Source organism: Acomys minous (assembly GCF_964271855.1).
Source record: "Acomys minous genome assembly, chromosome: 1".
Classification (NCBI taxonomy): domain Eukaryota; kingdom Metazoa; phylum Chordata; class Mammalia; order Rodentia; family Muridae; genus Acomys; species Acomys minous.
In genome coordinates, this window is record NC_140483.1 from 17,194,998 (window position 1) to 17,215,110 (window position 20,113).

Sequence of the window (20,113 nt, forward strand, 5' to 3'; positions counted from 1 at the left end):
AGCCCACAGGTGTCCCTGCCCACAATAGACTGAGCCCTCCCCATCCGTCACTAATTAAGAAAATGCCCCACAGGTTTGCCTACACGTCAATCTTATGGAAGTGTTTTCTCAGTTAAGGCTCTCTCCCCTCTGATGACTCCAGCTTGTGACCAGTTGACATAAAACTAGCCAGCGCATCAGTGTTACCTATAGAAGCACAGGGATTATTTACAGGAGTATGGGAACTTTACCAGAAAATGTCTCTCCTTCCCCCAGCGTGGACTGCTTATGGATCATAAGAGGTAAGCAGGCCCTCAAGAGTCCCATGCCCTGCGAAGGAGACAACATTCTACCCTTTCCGCTGGCTCTTCCATTCTGTCTTACTCCCTCTTCTGCGATGTTCCCTGAGCCAAAGAGGGGGTGATACAGATGTTGCATTGAGCCTAAGTATGCAGCAGTCAGTTAGTCACAGTATTTCAACCAGTTGTGAGCCTCTGTGGTAACCACCGCCCACTTCCGAGAAGCTTTCCTGACAAAAGCCGACACCATTATTTATGAGCATAAACGTGCATATTCAGAAGGCATATTCAACATACAGGTCTCATCCATTTGGCCTAACAGCAACAGTTGCCTGCCCAGTAGGGGCCACTGACCTTCCCAGACACAAGTTTTTGACCGGGTTTATAGTGCCAGACATGAATTTCCTCCTAAGAGAGAACCTCAGAACTAACCAGAAAGTGGTTACCTCATAACAGTCACGCCACTATAGCACGGGGAACATCGTGCCTGGCAAGTCAGTACTGTAGCACCAAGGGTCCACAATTGAGTAAGATTGCCAATGACAATTCTCCAGACGTGGCCTGCATGGCACCTTCTGGCACTGTGGAATCTAGCCAGCGGGGAAGGGTTTCCAGAGGAGTGCCAGATTTATTTCCCCGTGGCCTGCAACCAAAGCACGTGCTGTCTTCAGCACTAGGGTCTTACCATCTAGTTTTGGTTGGCAACCAACAGCAGTGCAAATAGTTTGTACTGTTTTAGCAGCCATCAACTCATAAAGGGGGTAGCCCGCCTCTGGCACGTGGACTTTCAGTTATAACCTTATGACTCCTGGGAGCAGCTTTAGCCAATAATACAAGGCACCCCCAAATCTGGCTCTCTCTTACTTTTTAAGTTTTCATACATGTATGTGAAGCATATTCCGCCTCACACCCCCTGCCCTCTTTTTTCTCCCCCTTTCCTCTTCCCATATGAGTCTCCTTGATCTCCTTAAACAGTTTTACCTGTACTTTCAGGCCAAGTATGTATACACACACACACACACACACACACACACACACACACACACACACAGAGTGATGAATATATGACTTTATGTATCTATATAAAATCAAGGTACCACAAATGAGAGAAACATGATATTTGTCTTTTTTATTTGCTTAATTCGCTTAATATATTTATTTTCAGTCACAGCCATTTTCCTGCAAATGATATTACTTCTTGATGGCTAAAAAGAATATATATATATATATATATATATATATATATTACACACATATGTATGTGTATATGCGACATTATTTATCCTCCTTAGATGGCCATCTATACTGGTTTCATAATTCAGCTATTATGAGTAATCCTTTAAAAAAAAAAGCTGATGTGCAAGCATGTCTGTGACACGTCGATTCAGAGTCCTTTGGAATACTCTTAAATATAAGTGCACCATTCTTGTGCCTCCTTCAAGCCGAGGGGTGTAGCCCTTTCTCCTCACAGCCACTCTCCTCCAGCCATCGCATGTTGAGCCCGTGTGCCGCCCTGTGCCGCCCTGTGCTGCCCTGTGCTGCCTTGTGCTCATGTTACTCACTTCTTTCATAGCTACCTGATTCTCAGACCTGAGCACAGTATTCCAAGGATGTCTCCCTCATGACGTGATGTCTCTACGAGTACAGCCCCACATTACGTTAGCATATTGCAAACATGTCTACCTTGTTATCTTCTACCCCACTGCTCTCTCGGTTTTCTGGACCTCTTTTCTTTTCTTTTTTTTTTTTCTTGATGCTTACTTTTGTAGTCCCCCTATCCCCACCCCCAAAGCACCGGGTTATACTGTCTGATTTCCTTCTCATTTCACTTGATCCTTCCCTTATTTTTTAACCTCAGAAACCCCACATAACACTTCTCTTTATTCACTGGTGTGTTTCCAATCCTTTCTGATTTAATTTCATCTGCAAATCTAAATAACATGCTCTTTACTACATCCCCCCCACGTCCCCAGGTTACAAACAGAAATGCTCAGGAAAAAAAAAACCCCAAAAATAAAAAAACCCAACTAGCATTAACAGGGATTCTCGGAGCCCTTCCCAGCGCCTCGCCTCCTGGGATAGCCTGAGAAAATGCAATTAACTTTCTCCAGCTCAGGGGATGGCTGTTTCAGCCACTTTACACCATTTTGATGGACAGCTGTGTCTCTTCCCTAATCAGCCAATTTGGAGATAGAACAATTACAAAAGACGGCAATTATTGAATGCAGTCTGTCATTGCAAAGATGGAGGCTGAGAAAGGAAAGAGGAAAGAAGAAACGGCCTGAATTCTAGACAGATGATAAAAAGATCTCAGCTCTCCTGAGGGAGTGGAGGACACAGGGGGTGTGATGCTAAAAAGAAAGACAGAGTCGTGAAACCATGCAAGCTGGTTTTCCAGCCCCTCTCCCAGGCTCCTCCCAATCACAGGCCAGTGGGTGCTTTCTGTCTGTTTTGTTTTGATTAAAGACTCTCAGAGTTGGTTTCCGCTTTGTTTTAATCACACCCTGGTATTTAAATAATTGCTTGCAAGGTGTTTCCTTTTTATCTCTTTCTGATTTTTCGTTGTTGTGATGATTTAGATATATTTCACTTTTTTAAAAAGTAAATGAAATAAGGGGAGAGATTCTTTTTTTTACAATAACCACAAGCCACAGAACTTTGAAGACGGAGACGCCTGTCCCTTTTCTTCATCAGCCGCAGCAATCCCAAGTTCTTTCTCTGAATTCACTCAACCAATTGTCTCAAAACATCATACATTCTCTCTGTATCTAATATGGAAGGCTGATAAATGAAAATGCATCATTTCCCAATTTTAATAAGCATAATTTTTGTGATAAAGTTAAGAAAACCTCACAAAAAAAGTGTATCCCCATTTCAATATATATAATTAGAGTGATTTCTAAGTGGCTTTAAAAAAAGGAGCAAGAGAACAAGTCAATAAAATAACTCACGTTAAAATTGTGGAGATTATTTTTTTTAAAAAAAACTTTCCCATCACGAAGGAGAAAAGCACAGACCACAGTTAAAAAAAAGAAAAAGAAAACCAAAAACGGGGGCCAGGAAAAACCTTTTCATATTTTAGAGGAGAGACGCACATTAGAAGATCTTAAGAACACTTTACAAAAGCCTTTGCCACTTTCCAACATTTTTTTTCTGTTCTCAGTAGGAAGGCAGAAGAGAAAAGAAAACCCACATGAGGTTCCACCTTTCCACTGAGGGACAGAAAAGGCAGAAGAAAAAAAAGGTGTAGGTAGAGATGCCCGAGGGAGATGAGAGCTACTGAAGTCAGCCGAGCGTGTCCACCATCAAGGAAACTGAAAATAGATCACGGAAGCTTGTAGCACCCAGGCAGGTGGAATTGGCTCGGACTGGAAGCTTCCATGTGTCCACAGCTCCAGCATGTCTGTAGGTGAAAGGAAGGAAGAACAAACTGAGGTAAGCCCAAACAGGGCTGTGCAGTGGGCATGATGACTGAGCTGTGCTCCCTTGGTTGTGCAACCTTGTGCGTGCTCTCCGGTCCCCTCACTCAGCTTTCTCATTGTCACATGCCTCCTCCAGCCAGGTTGCAATAATGACCAAATGGGATGCTAGAAACACTCTTCATATGGATATTAGATATCCCATAATTAAGATTTCACGAAACCTCACATATTTTATCGTCATCAAAGGCACCTAAAATTACTAACTGGAAAACATCCAGTTTTGTATTCATTTATCATCAAATGATGATATTTATGCTTTAATTTTCAAACAAATATACTAATAAGAACATAAAGTATGGAAATGTTTGATGACATGGGAGCATAACTTGATAGTAGAGTGTGTGCTTAGCATTTATGAGGATCTAGGTTTAACCTTCAAGACCAAAACAACCACCACCACTACCACCACCACCACCACTACCACCACCACTACCACCACCACCACTACCACCACCACCACCACTACCACCACCATCAGCACCACCACCACTACCACCACCACCACCACCACCATCACCACCACCATCACCACCACTACCACCACCACTACCACCACCACTACCACCACCACCACCACCACCACCACCACCACTACCACCACCGTCACCACCACCACCACCACCACCATCATCACCACCACCATCACCACCACTACCACCACCACTACCACCACCACTACCACCACCACTACCACCACCACCACCACTACTACCACCACCATCACCACCACCACCATCACCACCACCACTAGCACCACCATCACCACCACCACCATCACTACCACCACCACCATCACCACCACCACCATCACCACCACCATCACCACCACCACTAGCACCACCATCACCACCACCACCATCACTACCACCACCACCACTACCACCACCACCACCACTAGCACCACCATCACCACCACCACCACTACCACCACCATCACCACCACCACCATCACCACCACCATTACCACCACCATCACCACCATCACCACCATCATCACCACCACCACCATCACCACCATCACCACCACCACCATCACCACCATCATTACCACCACCACCATCACCACCACCACCACCACCACCATCACCACCACCATCATCACCACCACCACCACCACCATCACCACCACCATCACCACCACCACCACCATCATCACCACCACCACCATCACCACCATCACCACCATCATCACCACCACCACCACCACCACCATCACCACCATCATCACCACCACCACCATCACTACCACCACCACCACCACCACCACCACCACCATCACTACCACCACCACCATCACCACCACCACCACCATCACCACCACCACCACAACCACCACCATCATCATAAGTTTAAAAATTAAAATTACTAGTAAATACTTAATTGCACATATTTTTAAAATTTATTTAGCAACTATCTATTTCAAGCAATCAAATTTAATAGGCATTTCCCCACCAGATTTCAATCTTGAAATTGAAGTTTACATTTTGGAATTGGTCTGCCAGTTCAATTCTTAACATTTAGCTTTCATTTCCATTTTGTTACCAATGATATGAAGTTTTTTAAAAAAGGGTAATTTAATACCTAATTGAAAATTTAAAATATCTATTGAAATTTTAAAAATATTTAATAATCAAATGTTGAATAACTAAGTAATAAATAACGCAGTGGAAGGTTAATCAGTTCACTTAGGCACAAGGATTCCACAAACACCACCACCAACTATCTGGAAAGAGGCTACATATCAACTCACCTTGCTTTCAGTATAACTGACATTAACCAGACTACAAATATTCACCCTGAACCCTGCAATTGCTAAGTGCTCCTTCCGTAAACTAACTTATTACTCTCATTGGACAATCTGCAAATGGCCTGAGCATTTGAATATGGGAAAGGTACTATTATTTATATTTAGCCTCCAGTAACACGTAAGTGACAAAAACCACATACAAAACATGCTATGGGGAAAGAGAGCTGTGTGGGGTGTGTGTGTGTGTGTGTGTGTGTGTGTGTGTGTGTGTGTGTGTGTGTGTGTGTGTGAAGCTGGCACTTCCCCTTGGTCATAACACATCAATTACTTTTCTTGTTGCTATGACAGAATACATGACAACAGTAACATAAAGGGAGAAGAATTTGTTTGGGCTTATAGTGTAAGGAGGGGAGCAGTTCTTTGTAGCGGGGAAGACACGGCAGCAGGAGCTCAGAAAGCAGAGGGAAAGGAATGTTTGTGCTCCACTGGCCTCCTCCTTTTCCCCTTTTATTTAGCCTCTCACACTCAGGGCGGGTCTTGTTTTTCTCATTTAAACCTCCCTGGAAACTGCCGCAAGGACACACCCAGCGGTGTGTCTCCTAGTTGGCTTCAAATCCAGTCAAGGTGACAATGGAGATGAACTATCAGGCAGTTTGCTAATAAGATGAATATCAAAGAATTATTTGTCTACAGCTGAATGGCTCCTTGGTGATCACACAAAGATACTGAGACAAGGGTGGCATGTGTGGGAAGAAGCTGAAAGATGGCGCCTTCACGCCATCTGGACTCACCGGGGAATCTCAGCGCCACTGAGAATGAAAGGATGAAGTGATGAGGAAATAGAAGGCCAGGCATAGTGGCGCACACCTTTAATCCCAGCACTCAGGAGGCAGAGGCAGAAGGATCTCTGTGAGTTCAAGGCCAGCCTGGTCTACAAACTGAGTTCCAGGGCAGCCAGGGATGCACAGAAAAACCACATCTCAGAAAAAAGAAAAAAAAAAAAAGTAAGAAAGAAATAGATACTCAGCACCAACCAAGAGGTGTTCTTATCTAAAAATTAGTCCTGAACCTAGTCAGCCTCAGGATCGGAACACCAGTTTACAGGAAGTACCTGCAGAAACGTCCCCATAGACGATGTGTGAGACAGGGAGACCAGGCTGTAACAGTTATTTTTCTCACAGCCGTTGACAAAAGCAACTTATGGGAAGGTACAGTCCATCATCCCGGGAAAAGCACGACAGGGGGAATGCGTAGCTAGACTCTAAAATCTCAGCGGGCTGGAAAGAAGAGAGCGCTCTAATGGACTGTATACATGATAAGCTCCACGCCATGACCCTCTGTCTCTCAGTGGCGGGACCCTCTTGTCTGAGAGCTTCCACTGCCTGAGAACCAGCCAGTGCTACCAGCAGGAAACAGTTCAAACACAGGAGCCCACGCGCGCATTTCACATGTAAACCAAAACAGTCTAAAAGCCCGGGGACAAAAGATGTGGATCACCCAGTGCACCAATGAGAAGAAAATAACAGCAGCAAAGGAATAAACACAAGAAGCATTACCCCTTGGTGGGTCCTGCACAAACCACTTGGCCAGTCACACCCTTGAGATAAGCAGGGGAAACTAGATGGTGTTGGAAAAACAACAACAACAACAACAACAACAACATGCTATCTTGTTATCATTTGACTGTTGGAATTTTTATTTTTTAATATTTATTTATTTATTTATTCATTTTTGTTTTTCAAGACAGGGTTTCTCTGAATAGCTTTGGCTGTTTCGGTCTCACTTTGCCACCCACGCCTGACAATTGTTGGAATTTTTTTAAAGCTGCCTCTGCTGGTTAGCAATGGACACTGTAGTCTTTCCGAGTGAAATGACATTTAGAGTTTGGTTTAAAATACTCCAGGGAAGGAGGAGAGAGGAGTGTGTGTGTTGGGGGAGGGGAAGTGGCAGGAGGAGAGATGAAAGAAAATTCCAAATCATAAGTACTCACCCACGTGATGAGTATGGGAACCGTAAAGCACAGCCTACTCCTTTTGTCCATTTAATTTTTTTTTTCACACTGAAACATTTTTTTTTTTTAAGTCAGTGTGTCTGCACTCCATTTAAGCTGTTTGTTCTCATCATGCCCCATGGACACTTGCACAGGAGTTTCAGAGAATAGTCTGATAAACCATTATTAACAACATCAATTTAAGCTGGAATGAAGCAGCAGCCCAATCTCAGTTCTGAACTATTCTGGTCTGCATTTAAAAAAAAAAACAAACGAGACATCATGGTTTCATTTGGAATGACCTCCATAGATTCATAGATTTGAGGGCTTGGTTGCTAGGGTATAACACGATTTAGGGGGTGTGGCCTTGTCACGGAGAACTCTCAGCTACATCTCTGGCACCATGTCTGTCCTCGTGCTGCCATGCTTCCCGCCATGACAACAGTGGACTAAACCTCTGAGTGTAAGCAGGTCCCAATGAAATGTTTTCTTTTATAAGAGTTCCTGTGGTCATGGTGTCTCTTCACAGCAATGGAAAAGTGACTAAGACACAAGATGACAGGAGCTCACCTTCTGCTCTCTAAGCTTGAGGAAAGGTGGTGACATCTCTGCTGAGCCTGGCCTCCATACCACAAAGGATGACATTTTTGCCTAATTTAAGTGAAAGATGCAGAGAGTATAAAGGAAGGAGAAAGCGCTGGCTGCCAAGAGGATGGTGCACTCTCTTCTTCCTCTGGTCCCATAAGCAGAAGGCTCAGCCTTGCTCCTGCATGGCTATGACCGTAGCCCAGAAACCCAGGCTCTGGGATGTCCCGGATAAAGGAGCCATCAAATTATGAATAACACAATACACACCAGCTGTCTATGACCCACCTGGAGCTGGGCCTTGGGCCCACCACTTGGAAGCTAGAGGCGGGAGGATCAAGAGTTCAGTGTGTCCAAGGCCAGCATGGACTACATGAGACCTCAGCTCATGTCCCTAAGTTTTATCTGGGACTCCTTCCCTACTTCCAAGGAGAACAAACTGCTTTGTAGCTGTGTCATTGCATCTTTCCATGTGTATGTAGCACTAGAAAGTGAATCCTGGGCTTCAAGTCGGCTAGGCAAGATCCCTACCACAGAGTGACATCCCAACCGCAATCTGAGCATCTTAGTCAAGATACAGCCTTCCGTGGTAGATGAAGGGAGGGAAAGCATCACTTTCTGGGGAAGGACCTGTAACCCCCATGCGTGAGCTCTTGACTTAGAAGAGCTGCGGCTGGCTGGGATTAGGGGTTTGTGAGTGATGCACATGGAGAAAACAGGGAACATAGAAAATATTAAATTATATATATAATATATATATTTATAATTATAAATTATACAATTTATATATTTAATTACATAATAATACTATATATTTATATAGTACACAATACATAAATTATATAAATATATTTATACGCCTGCTTATATAAATAAATTATATATTATATTTATACAATGCATATATTGTATAGCATATAAATATATACAAATTACATTATATATATATATACATATATATATATATAATCCTCCCTTGAGTCTTTGTTTTGTTGTGCTAATGGTTTTATTTTAAGTGGCTATGCAGTCTTAATTTTATTCACTAGCTCCCTGATACAACAGATTTCTTTTTATGCCCAGGAAAACATGTATCTCATGTTACCCTGTGCAGAGGAGTAAGCTATTGCACATGAAAGGACCCCTACTCACACCTCACCCTGCAAATCCAAGTGCACACCGCTCCCCAAACCCTCCAGGGAGGGCAGAGAGGCAGAACACGAGCGACCCGTTTTGAAGGGCGGAACAAAAGCACATCCCCATGTCTTGGAACTAACAGAAGGAAAGGGCCATTTACATAAGATGAGACGCCAATAAATTGGAAAGTTCAATGTGCTTAGGCATAGACAGTGGCGGGGACAATGACAGAGGGACCAAGTCTCTGCGGCAGATTGCATCTTTCATGTTTCATTTGCGTTTAATTCCTAAAGAAGGCAGCGGTTCAAAGGAATGGCTCACCCTCAGACTCCTCCTCCTAAAGAACTCCCGCCCACCCCTCAAATGCCAAAGCCTAGGGACACCCCTGTTTGTTACACTTGAACTGATCATTTTTCATAAGATACTTATTGATTAGAAGCTATGTTCATCTGAGTCTCCGCCACAAAGTAATGCTTCAATCAAGCGAGGATGGACATTTCCAGCCTGTTCCTGTGCGGTGACCCATCTGTCACCATGTTCGTGCCCAGAGGGAACAGCAAGCCCTCTGGCCTCCTCTTCCATCTCTTCACTGCTCTTTGTCATACGCAAAAATATACAAGCAACACATGAATGTATTTTATATGTTCTAAGCAGAAACTTTTTTTGTCAGCTCAGTCAAAAGATTTAAAAAAAAAAAAGAAAGAAAGAAAGATGCGTAGAATTAAATCTCTGAGTAGCCAAGAACAGTTTCACTGGGTTGAACAGTTCCACTGGGTTCAACACAAGGTTACAACAAAGTAGAAACAATGGGGAAATTTGAAATCAGATATGTTGGAATGACTTTTTAGACAGTGTTTTTTATTAGTATAGGTAACAGTATGCGGGGCCATCTGGAAACCAAAGCCACATGTTTTTGATGGCCAGGAACGTGGCTCCCAGTGAGAGAGTATTAACCCTTATTCTAATGTTCTCTCTCCTAAAAAGTCTTAGGACTGTTGTGCTGCGCTGGTGATGGGCAGAAACTGATTTTAGTTCTGGGTAAACTGGAAGACTTAAAGGACTCAGGGTTTACCTGGGGACATAGAGGAGGTGACGTCAGCTAGTGTCCCCATCTGTGGTTGCCCTTCAGGCAATGAGCAGAGCTCAGCACAAGATGTAACGGGCCTTGTAAAATCTGAGGCCTCAAGCAAGACTGCCAGCTCATCTGCCTCGTTTTCTTCTAACAGAATGCTACTCAATCCTGAGGGTGGAGAAACAACTCTGCAAGGTTGCCTTTGACCTCTGCCACACTCTAGGGCACTAGTTTGTGCACATGCATGCACACACTAAAATAAATGTAAGAAAAAAAAGAAAAGAAAAAAGAAATATGCCATCCTAGCTACTAACAAGTTGCTTTGTTTTTTTTTTAATTTTTCATCTGATATAAAATATCATTGCTCAAAAGATTATGCTATATTGTGTTCTTAATTCAATCCCCAAATTATAGCATTTAAAAATGAAAGCAGAGCCAAGTCCCACTGGTATTTGAGAGTGTCAAATCATCATTTCTCCATATTTTGTATTCCAGCGTTTTTGCTTTTTTTAATTTTATTTTTTTCCAACCTGTTCTGTAGACAGGTTTCCAATTTCATACCCCATCTTCAAGTGTGATTCTACAGGAAATTGCATAAAAATGGGAAATATTCATTCTGCTTCAGAAACAAATAACCCTCTAATTTGATAACAAATACATTTCGCTTAAACGCAAAGCTCACTTTCATTTCCAAAAATCTGACCTTTATTTCCCACAAAACTCCTATGAAGAAATTCCATTCATGAATTTCATCAGTACCAGAACAAAAAAAAAAAAACCATATCTAATTGCCTCTTCTATGAAATCTGTATTTATCAATTATGGCTTTCTCGGGGAAATTCTAATTTGCAGAAATGCTCTGCATTCCAAGCTTTAACAGTTGGAGGTGGACGTCCTTAAGGATGGAGGGGAGAAAAGTTCTTTTTTAAATGGCACATTTACTAATTATAAAATGCTCTTATCTCGCTGTAGCCCAAGCCAACATGAACATGTGCCTTGCACTCAGAAATCCCAGGATTGTCACAACTTGTGCCAGCTGTTGAGGTTATGACACCTGTGCCAGCATCGCCAGCTCTGCCCACTGTCATCTGTTCCAACTGTTCCATCTGCACTGTTTGTACCAATTCTCCCATTTCTGCATCTGTACCTTCTGCAGAACCGTTTCCAACAATGCCAGCTGTGTCATTGGTGCCAAATATGCCAGATGTTCCATTTGTCCACCCTGGGCCAAATCAATGCAGTTTTGTGCTCATTAGTTTTAGCTGGTAGATTCTATTTTACAATTTTTTGAGATGTATTTAGATTGAATCCAGGCAAATATCCCCCTTATGGTAATAGCACATTTCTCTGTCTGTCGTTTTTGCAACCCTAACTTTATATCTGACAACATGAACTTGGTCAATGTTATCTGGATCCTGTTAAAACAGCTCACCAGAACTGGCTCAGTATTAAGTACGGCAGAGAATCTCCTACAATGTAAAAATTATACGCTTAAAAGGGCCGTGGAAGGCAGAATCAGATTTCCAAAGTAATTAAGAGAGAATAAACTTCGTTCTGATAAACAAATCGAAAATGCTCAGAAATCAATATGGTGAGCCGATTAGAGGAACCCACCCCGTAATGTCCCATTAGGCTGCCGGTTTATTGGTCTTTTCGTGGACAGAGTTTCGCGTGCGAGTTGGTGGTTATGTCACAGCCTCCCATCCTGCCCGTTTCTGAGTTCTGCTCGGGAGAATATTAGCCAAGGATGCGCCCGGATGGCAGGGTGAAGGCCACCACCCTCGCTGCTTCACGGTCGAACGAAGCAAACTCAGGGCCTAGTCCTCCGGCTAGAATCTAGCTTCTCTGCTCTCCCAAATGTCATTTCCACTGGTGCCAACACAAGCCATTCTTATTCATACGCTCTTCCAGTTTTAAAATTGGAAGGGAAAAGGAAAAAGTATTTTCATGCCTGCAGTCTCAATGTTCCGCCTTTCCACAAACCAAACCCTGATTTTGTTTTCTTTTTCTTTTCTTTTTTTCTTTTTTCTTTTTTTCTCTCTCATCTAGGAAGCTCTTTTTAAGGAACCTCGGTGCTTAATCTAGTGGATTTGCCCCCTGCCCGCCCCTCCCCCCCCCCCCCCCCCCAGTTTTTTCTTTTTCCATCATTCTCGGGTGGAGAAGATGAGCGTGTTAACAGCTGAAAACGGATGGCCTGCTACGAATATAGGAACAGATGAATGTCTGGGGAACACGGAACCACCTCTCATGGGCTGACCGTGGATAATCTAACCAGACCTTTCAGGTAAAGCAGCTCGCCCCTGAACTATTGGCTAGGAAACCCTTGACAATAGGCAGAGCGGCAGCTCACAGTCAGAATCATCGCTCTGCAACCCATTGCATGATGGTGTACACTCAGAACAGGCCTCAACAGCTTTATTGGGTTTTCAAATTCCATATGGGAAACTCTAAGGGCAAAAGTACATCCATCGCTGATGAGCCCATCTAGACGTAGTGGTGAATTTCCAGTTACACCTTCCCAGACTGGGGCCTGTGTATACTGAGGTCCTAAAACGCAGAGGGCAACGGGCCCTGTTTATCCCAGGCTGGGAACAACACCCTCCACCGTTCAACATACTGTTGCTTTGGAAGGCCGGTGGCTATTTCTCAGTATAGTCCTCCGTCTCTCCCACCTGAGTTTGACCTGTTTCTGAACTTTCTCTCTCTCTCTCTCTCTCTCTCTCTCTCTCTCTCTCTCTCTCTCTCTCTCTCTCTCAACATATATATATATTTAATTTTAATTTATGTGCATGTGTTAGTGTAGGGGTGTCAAGTCTTGGAATTACAGACAGTTGTGAGCTGCCATGTGGGTGCTGGGACTTGAACCCAGGTCCTTTGGAAGAACAGGCAGTGCTCTTAACCACTGAGCCATCACTCCAGCCCCCTGAACTTTCAAACTCTAACCTTTTCTGCACACAGGGAGGAGACTGGATAAATATCAATTTCTTAAAATTTTCTTAACAAAATATGCCCAGTTCTGAGCTAGAGGGATCCAATCCGAGTCTGCTGACCCTACTTCTAGAAATGTCACCAACTTTTTAATTCGAATTTTCTGTCTTGTGAGATGCCAGGAAGGAACATCTTAATTAGGATTAAAATAGTTTTGTGACTCGTCGGGGGGTGCACCCTGTACCTTCTTGGTACATTTTAATTAATACAACTTCTGCTCCCTGCTGACAAAGATGTTTCCGATGGTGTTTTGGCCCAACATATGTACCGCCTTCATTGATGTGACTCACTTGAACACTTGGAGGAATCCACACACTTTCATGGCTTCATGTAAAACAGATTTTTTAGAACTGTCAGGTGGACATATACTGCCGAGAACACTTCCAAACATCTCCCTGGCCTCTTTGATGTAGTTTCTTAATGCAAACACCCGAGGCCCCCAAGGATTTGCGCATTCGGGATAGGAAACCACACATTTCAAGGTCTGAGCGCTTTAGAAATCTGCCACCGTTACCCGTAGCATCTCCACTGGGCGGTGCCTTTTCTGGGCTTAGTAAGTCACCATGGAACAGAATCCTGTCCAGTGGTCCCCAGCTGTTTGGAGTCAACAGAGACCCACAGGCCTCATCAGGTTCTTGACTGTTTGTCTTCCTGCTGCTCCAACCTCAAAGTCCACACTTGCAAATCTGGAAGCGGAATGGGAGCTCTATCCTTTTCCTTGCTTCATTGCTGTGTTCGTCCCTACGTTAGAACGGGACAGCAGTTTTATGATCAATGGCCATTAAGGCAATGGTTCTCAGCCTGTGGGTTGCGACCCCACAGGGGTTGCATATCAGATATCCTGCATGTGAGATATTTACATTAGAATTCATAAAAGCAAAATTACAGGTACAACGTGGGAACAAAGAATAATTTTATGGTTGAGAGGGGTCACCGCAGTGAGGAACTGTCCTAGAGGGTCACAGTGTTAGAAAGGTTGAGAAGCACTGCATTAAGACAGCATGGGGGCCAGAAGGCTGAAGAAGATGCTCCAGCGTTATAGAGAGTTTTGGGTGACTACTCAGGTAGCAGACTGTCTCTGTCAATCTTCTCATTTGGAAAGTCACTAACCTGCACTCCCGGCACACTCAGGTAATTAAGTTTATTCTCTCTCAAATCTCTGATGGGGTAGAAGACCAGGTAGCTTAGTTTTAACACGAAACTTGGTTGTTTAGGGGTTAAGATGTTTTTTAGGTCCATAGAGATGTTTTAAGTTGATAGTGACAAGATGTGATGGAGATTGATTTACATTCAGAATGTTAGACGCACCAAGATAGGAAAGATGCTTTTTTTTTCAAGGCTATCAAATACAAATAGCCAAAACACTAAGAACGTAACCTTTATATAATTCCTGATTGTTTCATGATTCTTCTTGCTATAGGTAGTTTATTGTATGTATGTGTAATAATATACATGTATATGTAAAAAATAAAAATGTTTAATTTAAAAAAATATGGAAGGGGCTTGAAAAGTAGCTCAGTGCTTAAGAACACTTGTTCTTGCAGAGGACCTGGGTTTCCATGCACCATGCACCACGCACCACGCACCACGCACCATGCACCACGCACCATGCACCACGCACCATGCACCATGCACCATGCACATGGTGGCTCAAAATTATCTGTAACTCCAGTTTCTCTTCTGACTTCTAAGAGCACCAGCCATACACGCAGTACACACGCATACACACAGGCAGAACAACCACTCACACAAAAACAGAACAAATCAATCTTTAAAAAATGACATTTTTAACCGACAGCGTGGAAGGAGACAATGACTCTCCTTGGGGTACCATGGTCCAGCAGGTACTTGGAACAGGTAGTTGGGTTGCTATTGCTGTCATTTTCATTATTTTCTCACTTATTTCTATATGGTGGTATTTTCAGGAAATGTCATGCCTTCACCCACTAATGTTCTAAAGCTTGTCCTTGACTCCTGAGTGGCAGGCCTCGGTTCTGGGATGCATTCATGCAGACAAGCCAGCTACATGTAGAAGAGAAGTCTTCCCACATGTAGAAACGTTTAGAGGCGCAGGACCAAGGTTGAAAGGAGACAAAAGGGGGGCGGTGTAAATAGGGAAATAACAGGCCACTGCAGCCCATTGGTGCAATCAACAGGCAGGAGTATCCATGTTTTGGTTTAAATGAAACAAGAAGATGAGACAGCATTAGGGATTAATGACTCACAAATTGACCATCACGCTGAAGGCAGCCAAGAAGATTCACTAATCTAACCATAAGACTGTGAACCTGAGAGAGTTTTGTCCATTTAGTTAACAGCAACAACAACAAAAAAAAAATGTCCAAAACCAGCCTGCCAGCCTGTGTGGTGGTTCATGTCTGCAAGGCCAGCACTGGGAGGCCGAGGGAGGAAGCTGTTGTGAGTTCAAGACCAGCTAGAGATTCACCTGCTGGCCTGAGAAGCAGTTTGGAACCCTGAAAAACAAATGAATTGATTTAAAAAAAAAAACAGTATCTCTGAGCCAGGTGTGGTGGTGCATATTTGTAATCCAAGTATTTGGGAGGCTGAGGCAGGAGGATCACAAAATCAAGGCCAGCCTGGCTATGTATCAAGATTCTGCCTCAGAAACCAAACAACGAATATGGCTAACTGAGCCTTAGGCTCCTCATCTGTAAAAGGGGGATGAGACTCCCCTCACCTAGCCGACCAAAAGCTCTCAAAGTGGGATCTGACAGGCAGTGGATGTTGCATTCATTATCGCGGTCATCTTTATTAGTCATCATCATTGTTGTTGTTAGGACTCTTTAAAAAAAAGTGTGTGTGTGTGTGTGTGTGTGTGTGTGTGTGTGTGTGTGTGTGTGTGTGTGTGTGTGTGTCTGAGACATATATGAGCCACATGCAGACAGCTTTGGAAGCCAGAAAGGAAAGTCAGATCCTCTGGAACCACCAGGTGGGTGCCGGGAACTGAGCCCAGGTCCTCTGCAAGAGCAGTAAAAGTTACTTTAACCTTTGAACAGTCTCCCCAGCCCTGTTATTAGTGTTCTGGAATGAACCATGTGATTTTTAACTCTTTCTCGGTCATGATCACACCAACTAAATTTCACGAGTTATAACATGAAATTAAAGCGACGCCGTCGTCCTGAATCTCATTTCCGTATTTCATTTTGATGATCGGATCTGTGAGGAAAGAAGTTGGATGTGCCTGGAGTTAAGCATGGGCCCAACAGCTTGCCTTTCTGACTGTTAATACATGGCGCAGATTTAATCCGTGTACGGAACAAACAGCAAAGGACCCAAGCTAACAGAAGGGAAACAAGGCGTGGTTAACTCAGAACAGCAAATGGCACCAAACAGTATCATTTAGCGTTGGAAAAAGAGTGCATCGTCCATCAACAGCAGCCTCACCTAGTCTTATAAGGCCATCTGCCATGAAATTAATGTCTCATTTTTAATGTCTTAAGGTATTGCTTATGTGTGTGGTGCTGAGAAGGCGGCCCAGGGCCTCTAGCCAAGTGTGAGTTCTACAGCGGGGCTATACCCTCTCTCTTGTACTTTATACTAAAGAATGTTTGTTTTATTTAATCCCCCATCATCTGAAATGTTAGTATTTGGTGGCTCACTAGAGTCAGCAGAGCGTAAGGGCTTTTCTGAAATAAAACTTCCGGACGGGCGTGTGGCTCCATAGCGAAGAGCGTGCTTAGCATGCGTGAAGTGCTGGGTGCAACTCCTAGTACCAAAGCCTCCTGGTAAAAAGTAGAAGAGCAGGTCAGTTGAATGAAAATCTAGGAGAAAAAGTCAGGTATTGGGGTGGGTTGTTGCTGGGGTTTGTTGTTGTTTGGTTTGGTTTTTCAGTCTATGTGTGTGTTCTGGGAAATAACTGAAGGTCTCACATGTGCTCAGAGACATAACATCCCCGAGCTCCCCCCGACAGCCTTCAGGTATCTGGGTTGACAGGCTGATCTGATGCACTGAGAAAGCCACCTTGCATTTAAAATAGATACATTTTTTATAAGATTTACTTATTTATTCACTTACAGTACGTGTGTGTGTGCCTGTGTGTTTCTGCGCACCATATGCATGCGGGATCCTGAGGCGGAGAAAGAGGGTGTTGAGGTCCCTGAGACTGGAGTTAGAGAAGTTATGAGTCGTTATGAGGGTGCTGAGAACCAAATCTGGGTCCCCTGCAGGAGCAGTAAGCTCTTAGCCCCCTCCCCAGTCATCTTCTAAACCCTGAAAAAGCCACTTTTCTAAGGCCACGCTGTCCTGTTCTCTCCTCACTAAGGCAATCCCCTTGCTGGGGGTGAAGCTCAGCAGTCACAGCATTTGCATGTGTGTGCTCCAAAACCAAAAGAAAAATATAGTGGCTTCTAACTGTTGAATTTTGAGGTTTAAACAGGAAGGGATTTTTGTTGTTGCTTGCTTGGTTTTTTTTTGTTTGTCTGTTTGTTTGTTTTTCATAGAATGTTAAATGCTTAAAAGGTTCAGGAGAAACTGGGTTAACTTTTTCCTGCCTGGGCTTCTGTTTCCAGACTCTTCATTTCTTGCCTCATCTCAATCCATTCAGGCTGGCCTGAGTCACAAAAGCCAGAGACAGAGATAGAACATTAGCTCCTGAAGTCTGTGCCATATGCTCCTGTAGGAGTTTGCCTCACTGTTAACCTTGCTATCACTCCAGATCCATCAGAACAAGCGAGGAACAATGACACAGACGGAAGCGTGTGGAGAAGATAGGTCACCGTGCTGGTATTTAGTGTGCTCACAAATACACAGCGGCTTCCAAACTCCTCTTAGCGTGCTAACTCAGGATCCTCGGGGATTGGATGAACAACAAATAAGCTTCCCCACCCCCCACCCCCCACAAATGTTCCAAATCGTGTTAAAAAGAAACACATAGCACTTTTGTTGTCGATCCTGTGGCCCAGATGGCTCATGAAGGTGGACAAAACGGGAATCCTTTTTGTCCTGAGGCAGCAGTGGGTTAGTCACATTCAGATATTAGCAACCTCACCCATTGGTCATATAAATGTTACCATTTGTGTACACGCAAAGAAGTGTTAACCAAGGTTCCCAGAAGGAAAATCCACAGCTACACAGAATATTCTAATAGACTGGTAGCTGATCATAAAGGCAGTGATTGTTAAGATGCTGGCATGTTGCAGGCCCAGAGCCTAATTCTCTGCCCTATCTTTGGTCCCTAGATGGCCTTTATTATTCATCTCTGGGTATGTGCTAACATGACTGTGACTCTTTTGGGTAAATTTTTTCTGAATGTACAAACAGATCTTTATTATCCACCAACCCCACCGCTATGAGCATCATCAGGCAGCACTGGGGGACTCTAAGTAACCTTTCTTCCCTTGGCTATGACCCACCCACATGATACTTACACCAATGTGGTTTTAAAACATTTTTGATTTATGCCTTTCTTTGTTCTATTACTGTGAAAGCTTCATGAAACTGTCACCACACTTGAACACAGTATTTGGGGGGTAGCTTAAATCTATGCTCTTAGGCATTGGTCACTCATATTTGGCTCCAAAATAAATTGTCTCTTATTTTCTTTGAAGTAAAGGCTGTGGGTTTTTTTTTTATGTTGGCTGAATGCTAAAGAGCACTGAACAGCATAAGCCAGATACTTAAACTGTCACTCTCCCTCCGTCCATCTTTCTCTCTCCGCCTTCCTCCGTCCCTCCTCTCTCATTTACAACCACTTTACTTCCGATGTACAGAATGCACTTTAACAAGTGCTTTAGGGAGTCATGTTGAGCAATATTACAAAAGTACCATCAAAGTGTGTGACAAAAGGACTGACTGTCCAGTTTGCAGGACTCTGGATACAGCTTGAGAGAAAGGGTGGTTTTACATTCTCCAAAGCCCTGCTAGCACCCGGTCCCATCCTCTTCTCTAGCCGAATCTCTTTCGGCATTCAAAGTATAGTGAAGGATGTGCCCTCTCTCTAGTCGGGCTGCCAAATGATTGTTCAGAGTCTGAGGGCTCCGCTCTGAGAGCTGGAGAGAAAATCCAAAAGTCCATCTTCTGACTACAGTCGATGTTCTGAGTTCTAGAGGCACGCTTCCTTTCCAGCCTATAGGCTCCAATTTCATTGTGGGTGAAACAGCTCAAAACATAAGACACAACCAAGACTTAAACACACAATTTTCTGCTGGAGAGATTGTTATAAATTAAAAAAAAAATCAAATGGTATATACAGCAGTGGTTCTCAATTTGTGGGTTGCAACCCATCTGGAAGTCATGTATCAGACACTTACGTTATTATTCATAACAGTAGCAAAAATAAAGTTCTGAAATAACAATGAAATAATTTTATGACTTGGCGGGGGGGGGGGGGGAGTCACCACAACATGAAGAACTATATTAAAGGGTTGCCACCTTAAGAAGGTTGAGAACCATTGGTGTAGATGCTATTTCCTTCTTTGTTTTCAGTAACATTACTCAGTCGGCTATTTAACGGCCGGTATGTTTATCTGTTTTTATAGTGGGTAATTTCTGGCTGTACCGTTGCCATCAAGCTTGACAACCAGAGTTCAATTTTCTGGGATTCACACTGTGAAAGGAAATAAACGACTCCCACAAGTTGTCTTCTGACCTTCTCCATACAGTGTGCAGATGCCTGTGCGTGTGTGTGTGTGTGTGTGTGAGAGAGAGAAAGAGAGAGAGAGAGAGAGAGAGAGAGAGAGAGAGAGAGAGAGAGAGAGAGAGAGAAAGGGGGTTCAAGAGGGAGGGAGAGAAAGAGAGGTGAGAGGAGAGAGGTGGAGAGAGAGGAAATGTGGGGGTAATAACTTTTAAAGAGAAATTTTGCAAAATAGAATACAATAT

General features: G+C 43.6%; 1 long non-coding RNA gene across 1 annotated transcript in view; it reads right to left on the bottom strand.

Annotated features, from left to right (window-relative positions):
* Positions 1 to 1,381: 1,381 nt before the first annotated feature.
* LOC311584516 overlaps positions 1,382 to 20,113 on the bottom strand; it is a 50,266-nt gene continuing 31,534 nt past the window's right edge. Inside the window, exon 3 of the long non-coding RNA XR_014774920.1 lies at positions 1,382 to 3,681. This is a non-coding gene — a long non-coding RNA (uncharacterized lncRNA). The remainder of the gene's footprint in view (positions 3,682 to 20,113) is intronic.